General features: G+C 39.3%; 1 protein-coding gene across 14 annotated transcripts in view; it reads right to left on the bottom strand.

Annotated features, from left to right (window-relative positions):
- The window catches only part of tun (N-terminal glutamine amidase tungus), a 155124-nt gene that overhangs the window by 45264 nt on the left and 91461 nt on the right, over positions 1-18399 (bottom strand). The window lies entirely within an intron of this gene.

Raw genomic sequence — 18399 nt, 5'->3', positions numbered from 1 at the left:
TTATCACCTCCCCATTTGCGCCCTTCACTGAAGTTCCCATTTGCTCCCTTGTCTTACGCACTTTATTTACCTCCTTCCAGAACATCTTTTTATTCTCCCTAAAATTTAATGATACTCTCTCACCCCAACTCTCATTTGCCCTTTTTTTCACCTCTTGCACCTTTCTCTTGACCTCCTGTCTCTTTCTTTTATACATCTCCCACTCAATTGCATTTTTTCCCTGCAAAAATCATCCAAATGCCTCTCTCTTCTCTTTCACTAATACTCTTACTTCTTCATCCCACCACTCACTACCCTTTCTAATCAACCCACCTCCCACTCTTCTCATGCCACAAGCATCTTTTGCGCAATCCATCACTGATTCCCTAAATACATCCCATTCCTCCCCCACTCCCCTTACTTCCATTGTTCTCACCTTTTTCCATTCTGTACTCAGTCTCTCCTGGTACTTCCTCACACAGGTCTCCTTCCCAAGCTCACTTACTCTCACCACCCTCTTCACCCCAACATATATATATATATATATATATATATATATATATATATATATATATATATATATATATATATATATATAATTTATTTATTTATTTATTATACTTTGTCGCTGTCTCCCGCGTTAGTGAGGTAGCGCAAGGAAACAGACAAAAGAATGGCCCAACTCACCCACATACACATGTATATACATACACGTCCACACACAGCACATATACATATCTATACATCTCAACGTATACATATATATATACACACAGATATATACATATATACACATGTACATAATTCACACTGTCTGCCCTTATTTATTCCCGTCGCCACCCAGCCACACATGGAATGAAAACCCCCTCCCCCCGCATGTGCATGAGGTAGCGCTAGGAAAAGACAACAAAGGCCACATTCATTCACACTTAGTCTAGCTGTCACGTATAAAGCACTGAAACCACAGCTCCCTTTCCACATCCAGGCACCACAGAACTTTCCATGGTTTACCCCAGACGCTTCACATGCCCTGGTTCAATCCATTGACAGCACGTCGACCCCGGTATACCACATCATTCCAATTCACTCTATTCCTTGCATGCCTTTCACCCTCCTGCATGTTCAGGCCCTGATCACTCAAAATCTTTTTCACTCCATCTTTCCACCTCCAATTTGGTCTCCCACTGCTCCTCATTCCCTCCACCTCTGACCACATATTGTCCTCAAACATCTCATTTCCAACACATCCACCCTCCTCCGCACAATCCTATCTATCGCCCATGCCTCACAACCATATAACATTGTTGGAACCACTATTACTTCAAACATACCCATTTTGTTTTCCAAGATAATGTTCTTGCCTTCCACACATTCTTCAGCGTTCCCAGAACCTTTGCCCCCTTCCCCATCCTGTGACTCGCTTCCGTTTTCATGGTTCCATCTACTGCCAAATCCACTCCCAGATATCTAAAACACTTAACTTCCTCCAGTTTTTCTCCATCCAAACTTACCTCCCATTAAAAATGAAATAATAAATAACCATAAAAAAGGTGCATGGGCATGCTGAGTTGGACCTACCCAGTTTCAGGTCAAACAGCCCCAAAATGAAGAACTGGTGTAAAACCTTACATTAATTGTAGGAGAGGCAAGAGGAAGTGGAGGAAAAGGAGGAGGAGGAGGAATAACTTAATACAATCAACAATCTTGGAGACATAGCTATCCTTAGCCTAATGCCTCCTCTTGGAGACATAGTTATCCTTATCCTAAGACTTGGTGTGAATTAATATTTTGAAGGAAAGTTGAGGACAATATCCACATAAAAACCTCCTATAGTGTCCAAAAATCAGGAGAGAGAGAGAGAGAGAGAGAGAGAGAGAGAGAGAGAGAGAGAGAGAGAGAGAGAGAGAGAGAGAGAGAGAGAGAGAGAGACAGGGAGAGAGAGAGAGAGAGAGAGAGAGAGAGAGAGAGAGAGAGAGAGAGAGAGAGAGAGAGAGAGAGAGAGAGAGAGAGAGACAGAGAGAGAGACAGAGAGACATAGAGCAGGAAAAAAAATCAGTGTGAATTAGGCAGTCATTGTTTATAAAGGTATTATCCAAAGTCAAATGGAAATTTCCTGACATTCTTACTATTCTCTTTGGGTGCACATAAAAAAAAGAAAAGAAAATGCTGTTCCAAATCCTGATCGGGTAAAAATACAATAGTCATCAATGTAACTCTTAGGCATTACCAGAAGATCAATCAGAATGAAAATAATGTACATAATACCACACAATACTTGTAACATAAACAACAATTATGGCTATAAACTTTGAAAAACATTTTCATTTCAATTACCAAGTAAAGCATCCAAGCAAAGAAATAACATTTGCTCTGCACAAACAAAAAATATATAAATGCTAATGTGCTATCATAAAATCCACTGTGAATGTGTAATAATCTCCACACTTGAGAACTAGAGTGGTAAGAAAACTAATTAATTATCAGCAAGTGAACTGTGTCATGAGAAAATCAAACCACAATCCTGGGATCTCTAATGGTTAAAGAAAACAGTGTATACGTGAATGTGTGTGTGTGTGTGTGTGTGTGTGTGTGTGTGTGTGTGTGTGTGTGTGTGTGTGTGTGTGTGTGTGTGTGTGTGTTTTCAACTCAGCAAGTAACTTACAATATCTGAGAATAATAGTCTGATGTTCTCACAAAGCAGTTCACTTAACAGCACTAGTAGTTCTCTCTTAGCAAAAACTGAATAAACAGTTTGTAAATAAAAACAGCATGCATATTTATCTAAATGGGATACATTCACATATACAAGTACAACAATAGTAAAGCCTCTATTTAAAGGTGCATACGGGAAATGGGTGTATGTCGACTTATACTTTAGTCAACCTAAATGGGTGTATGTTGACTTATACTTTAGTCAACTTAATTTCACTCAGGTTAGCTCATAACCTACTCTTATTTGAGTACCTGGGCAAAGATCTTATTAGAATCATGCTAATCAGTGTAAAGGTACTTAAGCATGTAACCAGTAAGTCATCCCAGAGGCAACACCCACTTCCCTCTATGTCCTCCCAGCCCTTTCATTAGCCAGAGCAAAAGCACGGAGACACATCTGTAATCACCCAACATTATACATACGTCTATGATCACCGAGTCCCTACAGGAAGTTATCCATTTGCCGAGATTGACTTCTGCATTACATAACCTCAAAATGGGGTGGGTGCTACCTATCTACCTATATCTCTGATGCCTCATCTTACTCTGAGAACCACCTCAAGGGGGTGGCCAGGACAAGTCTCCATAACTGATGAACACCAGAGCCACTTCTTAGCTTTAGTGCCTCACCCTTAAAGGCCACTGGTAGAGGGTAACTCTTGCAGTGTTTCCAAAGGCTCCTACCTAATGTTCCTCCCAACTACTACCTAACGCACCTACCTAATGTTCCTTCTCCATGTTCCAACCTACTATTTCTACCTAATGCTCCCACATCTAATATCTCTCTGTGTATCTTTATATAATATATATATATATATTTTTTTTTTTTTTTTTTTTTTTTTTTTTTTTTTTTCAAACTATTCGCCATTTCCCGCATTAGCGAGGTAGCGTTAAGAACAGAGAACTGGGCCACTGAGGGAATATCCTCACCTGGCCCCCTTCTCTGTTCCTTCTTTTGGAAAATTAAAAAAAAAAATTGAGAGGGGAGGATTTCCAGCCCCCCGCTCCCTCCCCTTTTAGTCGCCTTCTACGACACGCAGGGAATACGTGGGAAGTATTCTTTCTCCCCTATCCCCAGGGATATATTTATATATTTATTTATTTATTTTGCTTTGTCGCTGTCTCCCGCGTTAGCGAGGTAGCGCAAGCAAACAGACGAAAGAATGGCCCAACCCACCCACATACACGTATATACATACATGTCCACACATGCAAATATACATACCTATACATCTCAGTGTATACATATATATATACACACACAGACATATACATATATACACATGTACATAATTCATACTGTCTGCATTTATTCATTCCCATCGCTACCTCGCCACACATGGAATAACAACCGCCTCCCGCCTCATGTGTGCGAGGTAGCGCTAGGAAAAGACAACAAAGGCCCCATTCGTTCACATTCAGTCTCTGGCTGTCATGTAATAATGCACCGAAACCACAGCTCCCTTTCCACATCCAGGCCCCACACAACTTTCCATGGTTTACCCCAGATGCTCCACATGCCCTGGTTCAATCCACTGACAGCACATCGACCCCGGTATACCACATCGTTCCAATTCACTCTATTCCTTGCACGCCTTTCACCCTCGTGCATGTTCAGGCCCTGATCACTCAAAATCTTTTTCACTCCATCTTTCCACCTCTAATTTGGTCTCCCACTTCTCCTCGTTCCCTCCACCTCTGACACATACATCCTCTTGGTCAATCTTTCCTCACTCATTCTCTCCATGTGACCAAACCATTTCAAAACACCCTCTTCTGCTCTCTGAACCACACTCTTTTTATTTCCACACATCTCCCTTACCCTTACATTACTTACTCGATCAAACCACCTCACACCACATATTGTCCTCAAACATCTCATTTCCTGCGCACAACTCTATCCATAGCCCATGCCTCGCAACCATACAACATTGTTGGAACCACTATTCCTTCAAACATACCCATTTTTGCTTTCCAAGATAACGTTCTTGACTTCCATACATTTTTCAACACTCCCAGAACTTTTGCCCCTTCCACCACCCTATAATGCTGCTTTCCACAAGGAATTCCACTAGGGGACAGAGCTGGGTGAATTCTATGTGGAACGAGGTATTTAACATATGTTGAAATGCACCAAGAAACACAAAGTAGCTTTCCTATGGCCATTCTGGCCATTTCCTACGTCTTGGTTCTACCCACAGACAGCATGTCATCAGCCTATATACTACATATCTCCAAATCAGTCTAATTCATATACATCTTTGATCCTCCAGAATGTTCAGGTCCTGAGAAATCAAAAGACTCTTTCACTCCTTTTCATCTCCCTCTTGGTCTCCTCCTCCTCTTTCTTCCTTTCACTTTAAACAGGTATTTCCTCTTAGACAGTCTCTTTTCACTCATCCTCACCAGGTGTCTAAACAATTATACCACAACCCGATCAGTTCTCTCAACCTCATTCTGGTTACGACCAAACATCTTTGTTACACTTTCATTCCTCTCATGATCAATCCTACTCACACCACATAATGTCCTCTGGCATTTCATTTCCCACACATCCATCCTCTTTTGTTCATTTGCAGTGAAGGTACATGACTCACATCCTTACTACACTGTCAGGACTAGTAAACCATCAAGCATACTCATCTTTACTCTTACAGACAGTGACTTTTCCTTCCACACACACACACACACACATTCCTCAATGCATCTAGGACCTCTGACCCCTTTCACACCCTATGATTTACTTCACTTCCCATAGTCCCATCTGCTGCCATGTCCACTTCCTGATATCTCCAGGTTCTCCCTATTCAAACCAACCTGTCTCACCCTTCTGCCAACCTACTAAACTTCATCACCTTACTCTCATTCGCATTGCTCTCAACTTCCTCCTTTAACATGCTCTCCCAAATATGGACAACAGTTTCTGTAGTTTCTCTCTTGAGTCTGTCACCAGAGCCATGTATCTAAAAACAATAACTGACTCAACTCCATGACCCCCCTTCCACAATACACCAGAGACCTGTCCCTGTCCATTCTTACATTTCCCTCATCACCATATCCATAAACATTAGACAGCCATGGAGACATCACACACCCTTGATGCTGAACCACTTTCAGCCTATCTCCTGGTTCTCCCTATTCAAACCAACCTGTCTCATCCTTCTGCCAACCTGCTAAACTTCATTGCCTCACTTTTATTCATATTAGCTCTCAACTTCCTCCTTTCACATACTCTCCCAAATATGGGCAACAGTTTCTGAAGTTTCTCTCTCGAGTTTGGCACCAGAGGCATGTCATCTACAAACAGTAACTGACTTAAATCCCAGGCCCCTCTGTCTACAGCACATCTTAGACCTACCCTTCTCTCCAAGACTCTTGCATTCATTTCCCTAATTACCATATTCATGGGCATATTACAAAGCCATAGCAACATCACATATCCTTGCTGCTGAGCCACTTTCACCCAGAAGCACTCACCCTTCTCCCTTATTACGTGCCTTACTCTCCCAATCAAAACTTACTGTATCACTGCATCTAGTACCTTTTCTTCAACATCATATACTCACAGTACCTTTCACAAGGCCTCTCTGTCAACCCTATCACTTTCTCCAGGTCCCAAAATACCACATACAAATCCTATTCTTTCTCAAAGTGCTTCTTACACAAAGTCTTCAAAACAAACACCTGGTCGACACATTTTCTACCACTCCTTAGGCCATATTGCTCATCCCTAGTCTATGCTCTTTGCATGCCACTACCCTCTTAATTACCACTTTCCTCTAAAACTTAGCAGGTACTTTCTTTTCAGAGGACTAAAACCTTAGTAATTCAAACATTAACTTTCATCTCCCTTGCTTTAAATGATGGCATTCTGCCATTTGTCAGACATCTCCCCTTGGGCCATACATACAATGAGAATCCTGACTAACCAATCAAGAAATTTCTGACTAGTCAATCAACATCACTCTCACCCCCTTCCTTGAGAAATTCATCTGCGGTTGCATCCACTACAAATATTTTGAAAAACTTCATTTATAATGTGTAAACACCAAAGAATAAAAAACTTTACACTTTAACCCTTTAAGTGCTGTGAGTGTCAATTGTAGTCACACAAGAGAGCATTTCTGGAGTCAATCTACACACTTTATTTCCAACAAGCTGAATTTTGTACACATTGTAAGTTCAGTTAGCTGAGCCCCAAGAACTGTCTGGAGGTCTCAGTAACCTGCTACTGATCATGGTTGACAACAGCACATCTTCTCTTGGGATTTGCCACATCTTTGGCACCCACTGCTCCACTTTCACCCAAGGTGTGCAATACTACACACCTGTTGCCTGTGCTTAGGATTCACTAATCCAGTAAAAAATGTACTTCAGAAACTAGATATAACTCGTACTTTATAAGAAAACATAAGTTTTCATATTTTTGTGCAACTTATGATTTGGTAAATACTGTATTTTCCTAAACTAGGTATGACAGCCTTAATTCATTAGAAAAAATTTACTGGTTTTCTTAGCTTTGTGCACTTCTAATAAATAAAAAAAAGTTGCAGTTTCTTGTGCACTGGAGAAACCAATAAAATCATGTGCATACCAAATGGGTAAATTGGTAATAAAGATGCATAAGAAAAAATTCAAGCTTTGGTATCAAAATGATTCACCAGAAACATGGCAAATCAACACAAGTTACCAAGTGGTTCTTATCTATAAAACTTGATTACTTTTATGGATTGTTTAAAGTGACCTAACAACACAAGTTACCATGTAGTTCTTATTTATAAAGCTGAATTACTTATATGGACTGTATAATGCATCAGTTTTGTCTAAAACACAAAATTCTTCACATCTAATTTGAGAGAATAATAACAATTTCTTCAAACAGACAACAATGAGACATTACCATAACTTCCAAAAGAGTATACATTAAACATATGCTAGTCTATTAGTGATAATCATGAGTGATAAAAAAAATAAAACAAAGAAACATTACCATATCTTCCAAAAGAGTCTACAAGTGATAAAAACAGTACAATATACTGTAATGGCTTGTTAAATCAGTAATTGTCAGAGAATAATGAATGAAATGCAGTAAACAATATAATGTTAAAATACAATATAAAATTTCTCTTTGGGGTGTATAACTATGAAACACAAGAAGTGTAACTTACTGACAATGGTGACCAAATGATCGTTACTGTGTGAAGCCATAGAGTATTTATGGACTTCACTGATTATCTCTGTTGATGATATAGCACCCTAAAATGTCATACAAGTGCTAATACAACTGAAAGCCAAAGCACACTAAACCTCTGCTAATTCTCTGTTCAGAATTCAGAAAAATTCAATAATTCACTGTTTTAGTTTTTAATGAAATACCAAAGTTTTGTGGTAAAAGGAAAAAAAAAAGCAAACTGTGAAACAAGATCCTACGTGGTGGCTAGATCATGTGGTACAGCAAAATGTCTTTAGTGAGGCCAGTATAAGGTACTTGCTGTAAAGTGCTACAGCTTACGTGCACATTAGCATTAAGTGTAATCCAGCACATATTAAGTCTACCACAGCATAAGTGCATAAAGTCCAATGTGTAAATACATACATAGTAGTTTTAAGTATATTACATTTGTGGATGAAGAGTGTGTACTGTTTTATAGGAATAAGAATGAAAAAATTTTGAATTCATTTCATAAGTACAGTGATATTTGGCCATGGGTCTCTTCTGTGCCTGATGTGGTCTTCCTCACAGAGCATATGGTACCGTATTTCATGATTCTTTTTTATAAACTGTGTAACTACTTCGTAAGGTTTAAAATTATTACAAATCTAACATAATTCAGTGAACATAATTCATGAAAAAATTCTGAATTTTGAAATTTGTTTGCAGTGCTTAGTGACAGAGCCCTGGATGATAGCAAATACGCAAGGTTGTCCTATAACTGTTCACCTTTGAAATATAGCTGAAAGTAATTAGCAGACTTGAAAATTTTGATGCAGCCTCAGCACTTGGATAATCATAGAACATTGGGTCCAGCATACAGTCAATCAGGAGTAACACTAAGAAAATCAGAAGCTCTGTGATTCAGTTAACTCATCCTCAGCCAGAGTAAAGAATCCACAAATAGAAAAAGTTGAAACAATGTTGGCTAGATGTGTGAAAGATCAAAATCAAAAGTCAATGGCAGTGTACCTTCTCTACATGAGGCAACACTTGCTACCTGCTGATGACTATCACAACCTAATACCACCTCCTCCCTACACCATCCTTTAGCTAAATGTACTCTACACTTACCCTATACAACCTACTCTTCTTGTTAAAAACACCAGCCTGTATTAATAAGTATTATTAATTGAAATAATTTCTCATTGATTTTATATGCCTTATATGTATAGTACATGCAGTAATTTTAATGCTTTATTCTATCATAAGGCAAAGCCAGAAACAAAAGGTCTGGGTGAGGGAGCATGAAATGTAATCCCTTTTTCTGCTTGGAAAAAAATTTCACTTTGAGCAAATTTGCTTCAGACATCCTTTTCTAACAATCTATCCACCATATATAACAAGGAAAGCCCCATTGTTTCACTGGTAGCATGAATACTGTCACAGCAAGTCCTTCCAACAAAGCAGGCATCGAGTATTTACACTTGCCTTATACACATAAAGCAAGTACTAAAACAAAAATACTGGATAAAGGAGGCCAACACTTTCATTGCACATAGCCAAATCTGCCAGGATATGGTGCTATGATTGTACTCAATGTTTACTGTCCGACAGGAGAAAAGGTTCAAAGTATTAAAAATGAAAAAAAATACACTATCAAACATGATTCACTAAACGAAGAAAACACATATACGCAAACACAAAAAAAAATGCATGACAACAATCAAAAACAAGGAAGAAAATATTAAGTCCACCATAATAATGGTGTGGGATATTCACACATACTAGACATCAAATGAAAGAAGCAAACATACTCTACTACCTTCTCAAACCCAAAATAAGCACACACAATAAAAAAGACAGCCAATTGTGAATGAGATGGTCGAACAGATGACATTATATGTAGGAGAAAATAAACACAAAATTATGACACCAACCACAGATATGGTGATAGGTGAAGCTGACTGCGGGAAATGAGTCTTAAGCAACCATCAAGATAAATCAAATCAGATCTTTGGACTTATGATGTGGCTGTTTGACTGCAGAGGAATGACTCGAAACCAATGCTTCATCCATGGTGATGCTGCCTTTAGAGAAGATGGTAGATAAACCACACAGCATCACTGGAATATTGCCTTATCATATCTCAGACAGAACAGGCCTCTCCTAATTTTCTTGTTCCAAGGCAAACTTTTTTTTGATACAACTGATATCCTAAGCACATGTTCAAATGCATGAAGCACCAGCATCTCTGAACATGAACAAAGAATCACTGAAACAAGTAATCTTAACAAGTATTATCCAAATTCAATAATCTATAGTAAGTGATCACAAAGTTTAGGATTCATAAAGACTCCATTTTCACATTACCCAGATGACTGTTGCCCTACAACCAAAGACTGGAAGAACATGCAGTTAAAAATGTCATGGAAATTAGGAATATTCAAAGAGAGATGACAAACTAGGTTTCTGATGGCAGATAACATAATGATAAATTATGAGCCCTTTATAAAAGGATAACTATTTTCTACATTCTCCAAGTTAGAATAAAAAAACTTTAGAATTTTTTTCCCATATGCCTGCACATTACAATGTGTCTATTTGCAATCAAAACCAGTCAATCACTGTAGATCCTTCCTCATAATCCATAATTACAGCACAGACCATCCCTACACTTAAGCATTCCATTGTGGAGGGGAACTTGAAGAATTCTGCATGTAGTCCTTGGTATACAGCAGTGAAAGAGTAACAATGAGGCAGCACTACAAAATGAATAATGAGAATGAGAGCTTAACTTAAAAAAGGAGGATGGCGCATGTAGAGGCAATAAAAGAAAAGTGTACTATAAAAGAATGATGAAAAATATGTGAACTATAAAAGAAAGATGAAAAAAATGTGAAATGAGTGATTTTTAAGAAAGACACACATGGAGGATGGCACAAGCAGAGTACAAAAAGACAGCAAAATGCATTAGTAAGGGTGAACTAGATCTTCAATTTCTTCCAAAATGCTTAAAATATTGTTTTTTCTCTAATTTCTAACTCTCCTTAACACTTTTCTTACTTTATTTAAGACCTAGTCTTGATGTGAACTTTTGTCCATGAATAGAGCCTTCAATGTCAAAAACTGTACAAAGAAACTGAGGTGAAGCATGTCTGCAGGACACTACAGAATTTGACACTATATCACCATCTGATTATACTATGTGTAAAAATCTAATCCTATGGTATACATGAAGGATAGTAACATGCAAAAACGACAAAAATATCCATGTAGAAGTAAGAAACCTAAAAGGAGGAAAAGTGAAATAAGAATGAGAACTTTATAAAACACACATGTAAGGACACTACAAGCAAAAAAGAGAAAGACAAAGGAATAAAGAAGTAAGGGAGATACAATACAAGAAAACTAAGATTTAGCATATCCACAGGAAAATGCAGAGTTTGACATAGAGTCTGAGACTGCAAAATGGACTGCAATACGAATCTGGTTGCAGGAATTAACCATAAATGATCCCACAGGAAAGTAAAGCCAACAAATTACTTTTTTAAGCTATGCATCTCAAGATGACTTCCTTATACATACATGACCTCATCCATCATCCTCTATGACCCACAGGCAAATGTAACATACAGATCTGCATCCCAATATATTGTATAAGCAAGCAGCATTTGTTGAGGTATTCTAGAAATGGTGTCATAATCTAAATTTTTCATTGTAAAACCAATCAGCACCTTACTCATTAGTATGTCATCATAATCATGAAGAAGCCATAGGAGGTAACAGGTTCTTCTCATGAAGGAGAGGAACTGGGTTCAAATTCCTGAGAGAAACCCTTAGACAAGTTTCCTCGACCTAACTGGCTCTATTCACCCTGTAGTAAAGAGGGACCTTGTATGAAAACTGACGAATCATTCCCGAGGGTATACAGATAGTACTGATATCAAGTATAAGGCAAGGCAAATAAAATGATCAGAACCTGGAAAAGATAACAGGCTGACACTTTCACTTTGCCCTGCCTGTCCAACAACAGATTCAACGACAGATTATCATTAAAACAGAGGTCTTCAATTAATGTTCTAAGCAATGGTGTTGGATCTTTGATATTCAAAGGTGAAGAGATGGTCAGTAACTTGAACTGAGGAAAATTCAGCATCCATTATCCTACTCTAAATACATGAAATTATTTGAAGTATGGATACCTACCATATAAATAGTTGAACTATGTACTGTCAATGGACTGAACCAGGGTAAATAATATGGTCAGGGAAAACCAAAGAAATGACTATGAGGCCTGGCTGTGGATAGGGGGCTGTGGGTTGCATTACACATGACAGCCAGAGAGCGATTGCGAATGAATGAAGCCATTTCTTCAACTGTTCCTGTTGCTATGTCATAAACAAGGGAAACAGTAAACAAGTATGAAAAAACATATAATAATCCGAATCTCTGAAATTCTTGATTTACAGTGGGAGTACAAAAGATCTCCAATCTGAATATCCATGATCTAAAAACATCCAGTTTTCAAATTCTTGTGCCCACAGCTTGCCTATCCATCTTTTTCTTGCAAGGTTAGTAATTATTCCATAAGAAAAGCCCAGGTGATTAATTGAATATGATGTTGCACCTCTAAATCTTTGCTACCTCTCATGTAGATAGTTCCTTCTTTGCAAGTATTCATACATTTGCTTTCTGATTACCTTTTGCAAGTGTCTCACAGACTATGCTTGTCAGTAATACAATCCTGAAAGTCATTGTGCATTTCCTACCACTTTTCTTAAAATTTGCCTGACATTTGCTCTCTTCTGCTTCCTTGGCACTGATACCTTTCAGTGAGTTCCTATATAGTTACTAAAATTGCCTGTTTCTACAATCTCTTTGTTAAAATGGGCATGATTTCATCTGAGACATGCTCTTTGCACACATATATAGTGCCTGCCGAATGAAGTTGGTGTGAACAGGACACACCAATGTAACTGAAAGAAAATCACTGTACCCCACCTAAAATAGTGATGGTGTCCACCAGTGAAGTTAAGACTGTACACTGGAGTTTTCTAGTTGGCGTAAGACTGTACACTGGAGTTTTCTAGTTGGCGTAAGACTGTACACTGGAGTTTTCTAGTTGGCGTAAGACTGTACACTGGAGTTTTCTAGTTGGCGTAAGACTGTACACTGGAGTTTTCTAGTTGGCGTAAGACTGTACACTGGAGTTTTCTAGTTGGCGTAAGACTGTACACTGGAGTTTTCTAGTTGGCGTAAGACTGTACACTGGAGTTTTCTAGTTGGCGTAAGACTGTACACTGGAGTTTTCTAGTTGGCGTAAGACTGTACACTGGAGTTTTCTAGTTGGCGTAAGACTGTACACTGGAGTTTTCTAGTTGGCGTAAGACTGTACACTGGAGTTTTCTAGTTGGCGTAAGACTGTACACTGGAGTTTTCTAGTTGGCGTAAGACTGTACACTGGAGTTTTCTAGTTGGCGTAAGACTGTACACTGGAGTTTTCTAGTTGGCGTAAGACTGTACACTGGAGTTTTCTAGTTGGCGTAAGACTGTACACTGGAGTTTTCTAGTTGGCGTAAGACTGTACACTGGAGTTTTCTAGTTGGCGTAAGACTGTACACTGGAGTTTTCTAGTTGGCGTAAGACTGTACACTGGAGTTTTCTAGTTGGCGTAAGACTGTACACTGGAGTTTTCTAGTTGGCGTAAGACTGTACACTGGAGTTTTCTAGTTGGCGTAAGACTGTACACTGGAGTTTTCTAGTTGGCGTAAGACTGTACACTGGAGTTTTCTAGTTGGCGTAAGACTGTACACTGGAGTTTTCTAGTTGGCGTAAGACTGTACACTGGAGTTTTCTAGTTGGCGTAAGACTGTACACTGGAGTTTTCTAGTTGGCGTAAGACTGTACACTGGAGTTTTCTAGTTGGCGTAAGACTGTACACTGGAGTTTTCTAGTTGGCGTAAGACTGTACACTGGAGTTTTCTAGTTGGCGTAAGACTGTACACTGGAGTTTTCTAGTTGGCGTAAGACTGTACACTGGAGTTTTCTAGTTGGCGTAAGACTGTACACTGGAGTTTTCTAGTTGGCGTAAGACTGTACACTGGAGTTTTCTAGTTGGCGTAAGACTGTACACTGGAGTTTTCTAGTTGGCGTAAGACTGTACACTGGAGTTTTCTAGTTGGCGTAAGACTGTACACTGGAGTTTTCTAGTTGGCGTAAGACTGTACACTGGAGTTTTCTAGTTGGCGTAAGACTGTACACTGGAGTTTTCTAGTTGGCGTAAGACTGTACACTGGAGTTTTCTAGTTGGCGTAAGACTGTACACTGGAGTTTTCTAGTTGGCGTAAGACTGTACACTGGAGTTTTCTAGTTGGCGTAAGACTGTACACTGGAGTTTTCTAGTTGGCGTAAGACTGTACACTGGAGTTTTCTAGTTGGCGTAAGACTGTACACTGGAGTTTTCTAGTTGGCGTAAGACTGTACACTGGAGTTTTCTAGTTGGCGTAAGACTGTACACTGGAGTTTTCTAGTTGGCGTAAGACTGTACACTGGAGTTTTCTAGTTGGCGTAAGACTGTACACTGGAGTTTTCTAGTTGGCGTAAGACTGTACACTGGAGTTTTCTAGTTGGCGTAAGACTGTACACTGGAGTTTTCTAGTTGGCGTAAGACTGTACACTGGAGTTTTCTAGTTGGCGTAAGACTGTACACTGGAGTTTTCTAGTTGGCGTAAGACTGTACACTGGAGTTTTCTAGTTGGCGTAAGACTGTACACTGGAGTTTTCTAGTTGGCGTAAGACTGTACACTGGAGTTTTCTAGTTGGCGTAAGACTGTACACTGGAGTTTTCTAGTTGGCGTAAGACTGTACACTGGAGTTTTCTAGTTGGCGTAAGACTGTACACTGGAGTTTTCTAGTTGGCGTAAGACTGTACACTGGAGTTTTCTAGTTGGCGTAAGACTGTACACTGGAGTTTTCTAGTTGGCGTAAGACTGTACACTGGAGTTTTCTAGTTGGCGTAAGACTGTACACTGGAGTTTTCTAGTTGGCGTAAGACTGTACACTGGAGTTTTCTAGTTGGCGTAAGACTGTACACTGGAGTTTTCTAGTTGGCGTAAGACTGTACACTGGAGTTTTCTAGTTGGCGTAAGACTGTACACTGGAGTTTTCTAGTTGGCGTAAGACTGTACACTGGAGTTTTCTAGTTGGCGTAAGACTGTACACTGGAGTTTTCTAGTTGGCGTAAGACTGTACACTGGAGTTTTCTAGTTGGCGTAAGACTGTACACTGGAGTTTTCTAGTTGGCGTAAGACTGTACACTGGAGTTTTCTAGTTGGCGTAAGACTGTACACTGGAGTTTTCTAGTTGGCGTAAGACTGTACACTGGAGTTTTCTAGTTGGCGTAAGACTGTACACTGGAGTTTTCTAGTTGGCGTAAGACTGTACACTGGAGTTTTCTAGTTGGCGTAAGACTGTACACTGGAGTTTTCTAGTTGGCGTAAGACTGTACACTGGAGTTTTCTAGTTGGCGTAAGACTGTACACTGGAGTTTTCTAGTTGGCGTAAGACTGTACACTGGAGTTTTCTAGTTGGCGTAAGACTGTACACTGGAGTTTTCTAGTTGGCGTAAGACTGTACACTGGAGTTTTCTAGTTGGCGTAAGACTGTACACTGGAGTTTTCTAGTTGGCGTAAGACTGTACACTGGAGTTTTCTAGTTGGCGTAAGACTGTACACTGGAGTTTTCTAGTTGGCGTAAGACTGTACACTGGAGTTTTCTAGTTGGCGTAAGACTGTACACTGGAGTTTTCTAGTTGGCGTAAGACTGTACACTGGAGTTTTCTAGTTGGCGTAAGACTGTACACTGGAGTTTTCTAGTTGGCGTAAGACTGTACACTGGAGTTTTCTAGTTGGCGTAAGACTGTACACTGGAGTTTTCTAGTTGGCGTAAGACTGTACACTGGAGTTTTCTAGTTGGCGTAAGACTGTACACTGGAGTTTTCTAGTTGGCGTAAGACTGTACACTGGAGTTTTCTAGTTGGCGTAAGACTGTACACTGGAGTTTTCTAGTTGGCGTAAGACTGTACACTGGAGTTTTCTAGTTGGCGTAAGACTGTACACTGGAGTTTTCTAGTTGGCGTAAGACTGTACACTGGAGTTTTCTAGTTGGCGTAAGACTGTACACTGGAGTTTTCTAGTTGGCGTAAGACTGTACACTGGAGTTTTCTAGTTGGCGTAAGACTGTACACTGGAGTTTTCTAGTTGGCGTAAGACTGTACACTGGAGTTTTCTAGTTGGCGTAAGACTGTACACTGGAGTTTTCTAGTTGGCGTAAGACTGTACACTGGAGTTTTCTAGTTGGCGTAAGACTGTACACTGGAGTTTTCTAGTTGGCGTAAGACTGTACACTGGAGTTTTCTAGTTGGCGTAAGACTGTACACTGGAGTTTTCTAGTTGGCGTAAGACTGTACACTGGAGTTTTCTAGTTGGCGTAAGACTGTACACTGGAGTTTTCTAGTTGGCGTAAGACTGTACACTGGAGTTTTCTAGTTGGCGTAAGACTGTACACTGGAGTTTTCTAGTTGGCGTAAGACTGTACACTGGAGTTTTCTAGTTGGCGTAAGACTGTACACTGGAGTTTTCTAGTTGGCGTAAGACTGTACACTGGAGTTTTCTAGTTGGCGTAAGACTGTACACTGGAGTTTTCTAGTTGGCGTAAGACTGTACACTGGAGTTTTCTAGTTGGCGTAAGACTGTACACTGGAGTTTTCTAGTTGGCGTAAGACTGTACACTGGAGTTTTCTAGTTGGCGTAAGACTGTACACTGGAGTTTTCTAGTTGGCGTAAGACTGTACACTGGAGTTTTCTAGTTGGCGTAAGACTGTACACTGGAGTTTTCTAGTTGGCGTAAGACTGTACACTGGAGTTTTCTAGTTGGCGTAAGACTGTACACTGGAGTTTTCTAGTTGGCGTAAGACTGTACACTGGAGTTTTCTAGTTGGCGTAAGACTGTACACTGGAGTTTTCTAGTTGGCGTAAGACTGTACACTGGAGTTTTCTAGTTGGCGTAAGACTGCACATTGGAGTTTTCTAGTTGGCGTAAGACTGTACACTGGAGTTTTCTAGTGACTAGCACAGGAATTCATCTGATTTGCATCCAGTAGGAAACTTGTGGGTACTTATGAAAATGAAATTAAGTAACTGGGATACTTCGTTGTTACCTAAGTTGGAGGTGGCCATTCATGAAATTTGGGCAAAGATAGACCCTAAAAGCTTTAGAACATTGTTGATATATTTCCTGGTCATTTCACAAAGTATCAAAGAGGAAAAGAAAACCAATAAAGTACTATTTGGTGAATACCGTTTTCATTATTTCATTTTATGTTTATCCTTGATGGATGCACCAGTCCCCTTGTGCCAACTTTATTGGCAGGCACTGTAGATTCTGCATAAGCCTTTCTATCTAAAAGTCTGTCTCATGGCTTTCTATTGTCTCTCCCCATCATGTCTAATTAAAGTTGGCAGTAATGTGTCCTCCGCTGTGAATATACTTTAGAAATTATGGTCAAGCTTCTCAAAATTTCTTCTGCTTTGACAATTCTTTCCTTTGATCCCTACAACTTATTCACATTTTCTGTTTTTCTACTGACATTTCATTCATAATACATCAATGAAACAGTTTAGGATTTTCATAAACTTTGTCTATATTCAATTTCCTATTTTTTCGAATTTCTCTGCCCTTCTTCCCTTATTGTACAATACTAATTTCTTGTCTCCAAGTGTTGCCTAGTAGCTGTGCCAGTATATCAGTATAACCTTCAGAGTTAATAACTAAATTTCTTGGGCTTTTGACATCTGCTGAATCTTGTCTTTCTTCAACTGGCTTTCTTCAGCACATCTGGTGATTCCCTCATAAACCTCAAAAAACTCTTCTAGGACTGTTTCTTACTCTGACTGAAACTCTACATTTCAATCTATGTTTCTACAGAATTTCAGCTTGGTATAGTTTGATCCTATTCCCTTTGCAACACCATCTGGTATTATAGAAGACACTGTAAAACTACAAACTATCCTCCAGGAATTGCCTGCTGAATTACTACTGTCTTTATAGCCTCCAATCTTCTCCCTATCAGGATCTTCTAATTCTTATTCTTACTTACACTTTCTCACCTGTGTCAATGCAGAGGTATATTGTTTTACATAGTCTTATTTCATTATGCTACCAAAATATACCTGATTCATTTATATGATATCCTAGCCAATTTGAGTAATTTCTAAATGCTTTTCTAACTGCTGCTACTGAGCCATCACTACTACAGAAGTGGAAACTGTGAGTAGCTGAAATATTTGCTGAACATTAAGCATAGCTATATCATCCACTTATTTATGCTTTTCTGGGTGCAGTGAGAGAAACTTGTTTTCATGAAAACTAGCCAACTCTGTTATCTAATGAGTTTTAATTGTCTTAAAAAGCCATCCTTTAATATAAAAAGAATTCATGTTGAGACAATACTCATCCAAATTCATAAATTCTGCTAATCTATAAGTCCTTTGCAT

Source organism: Panulirus ornatus, chromosome 6 (genome assembly GCF_036320965.1).
Source record: "Panulirus ornatus isolate Po-2019 chromosome 6, ASM3632096v1, whole genome shotgun sequence".
Classification (NCBI taxonomy): domain Eukaryota; kingdom Metazoa; phylum Arthropoda; class Malacostraca; order Decapoda; family Palinuridae; genus Panulirus; species Panulirus ornatus.
The sequence above is the reverse complement of the archived record's forward strand: the minus strand, read 5'-3'. Positions and strand labels throughout refer to the sequence as shown.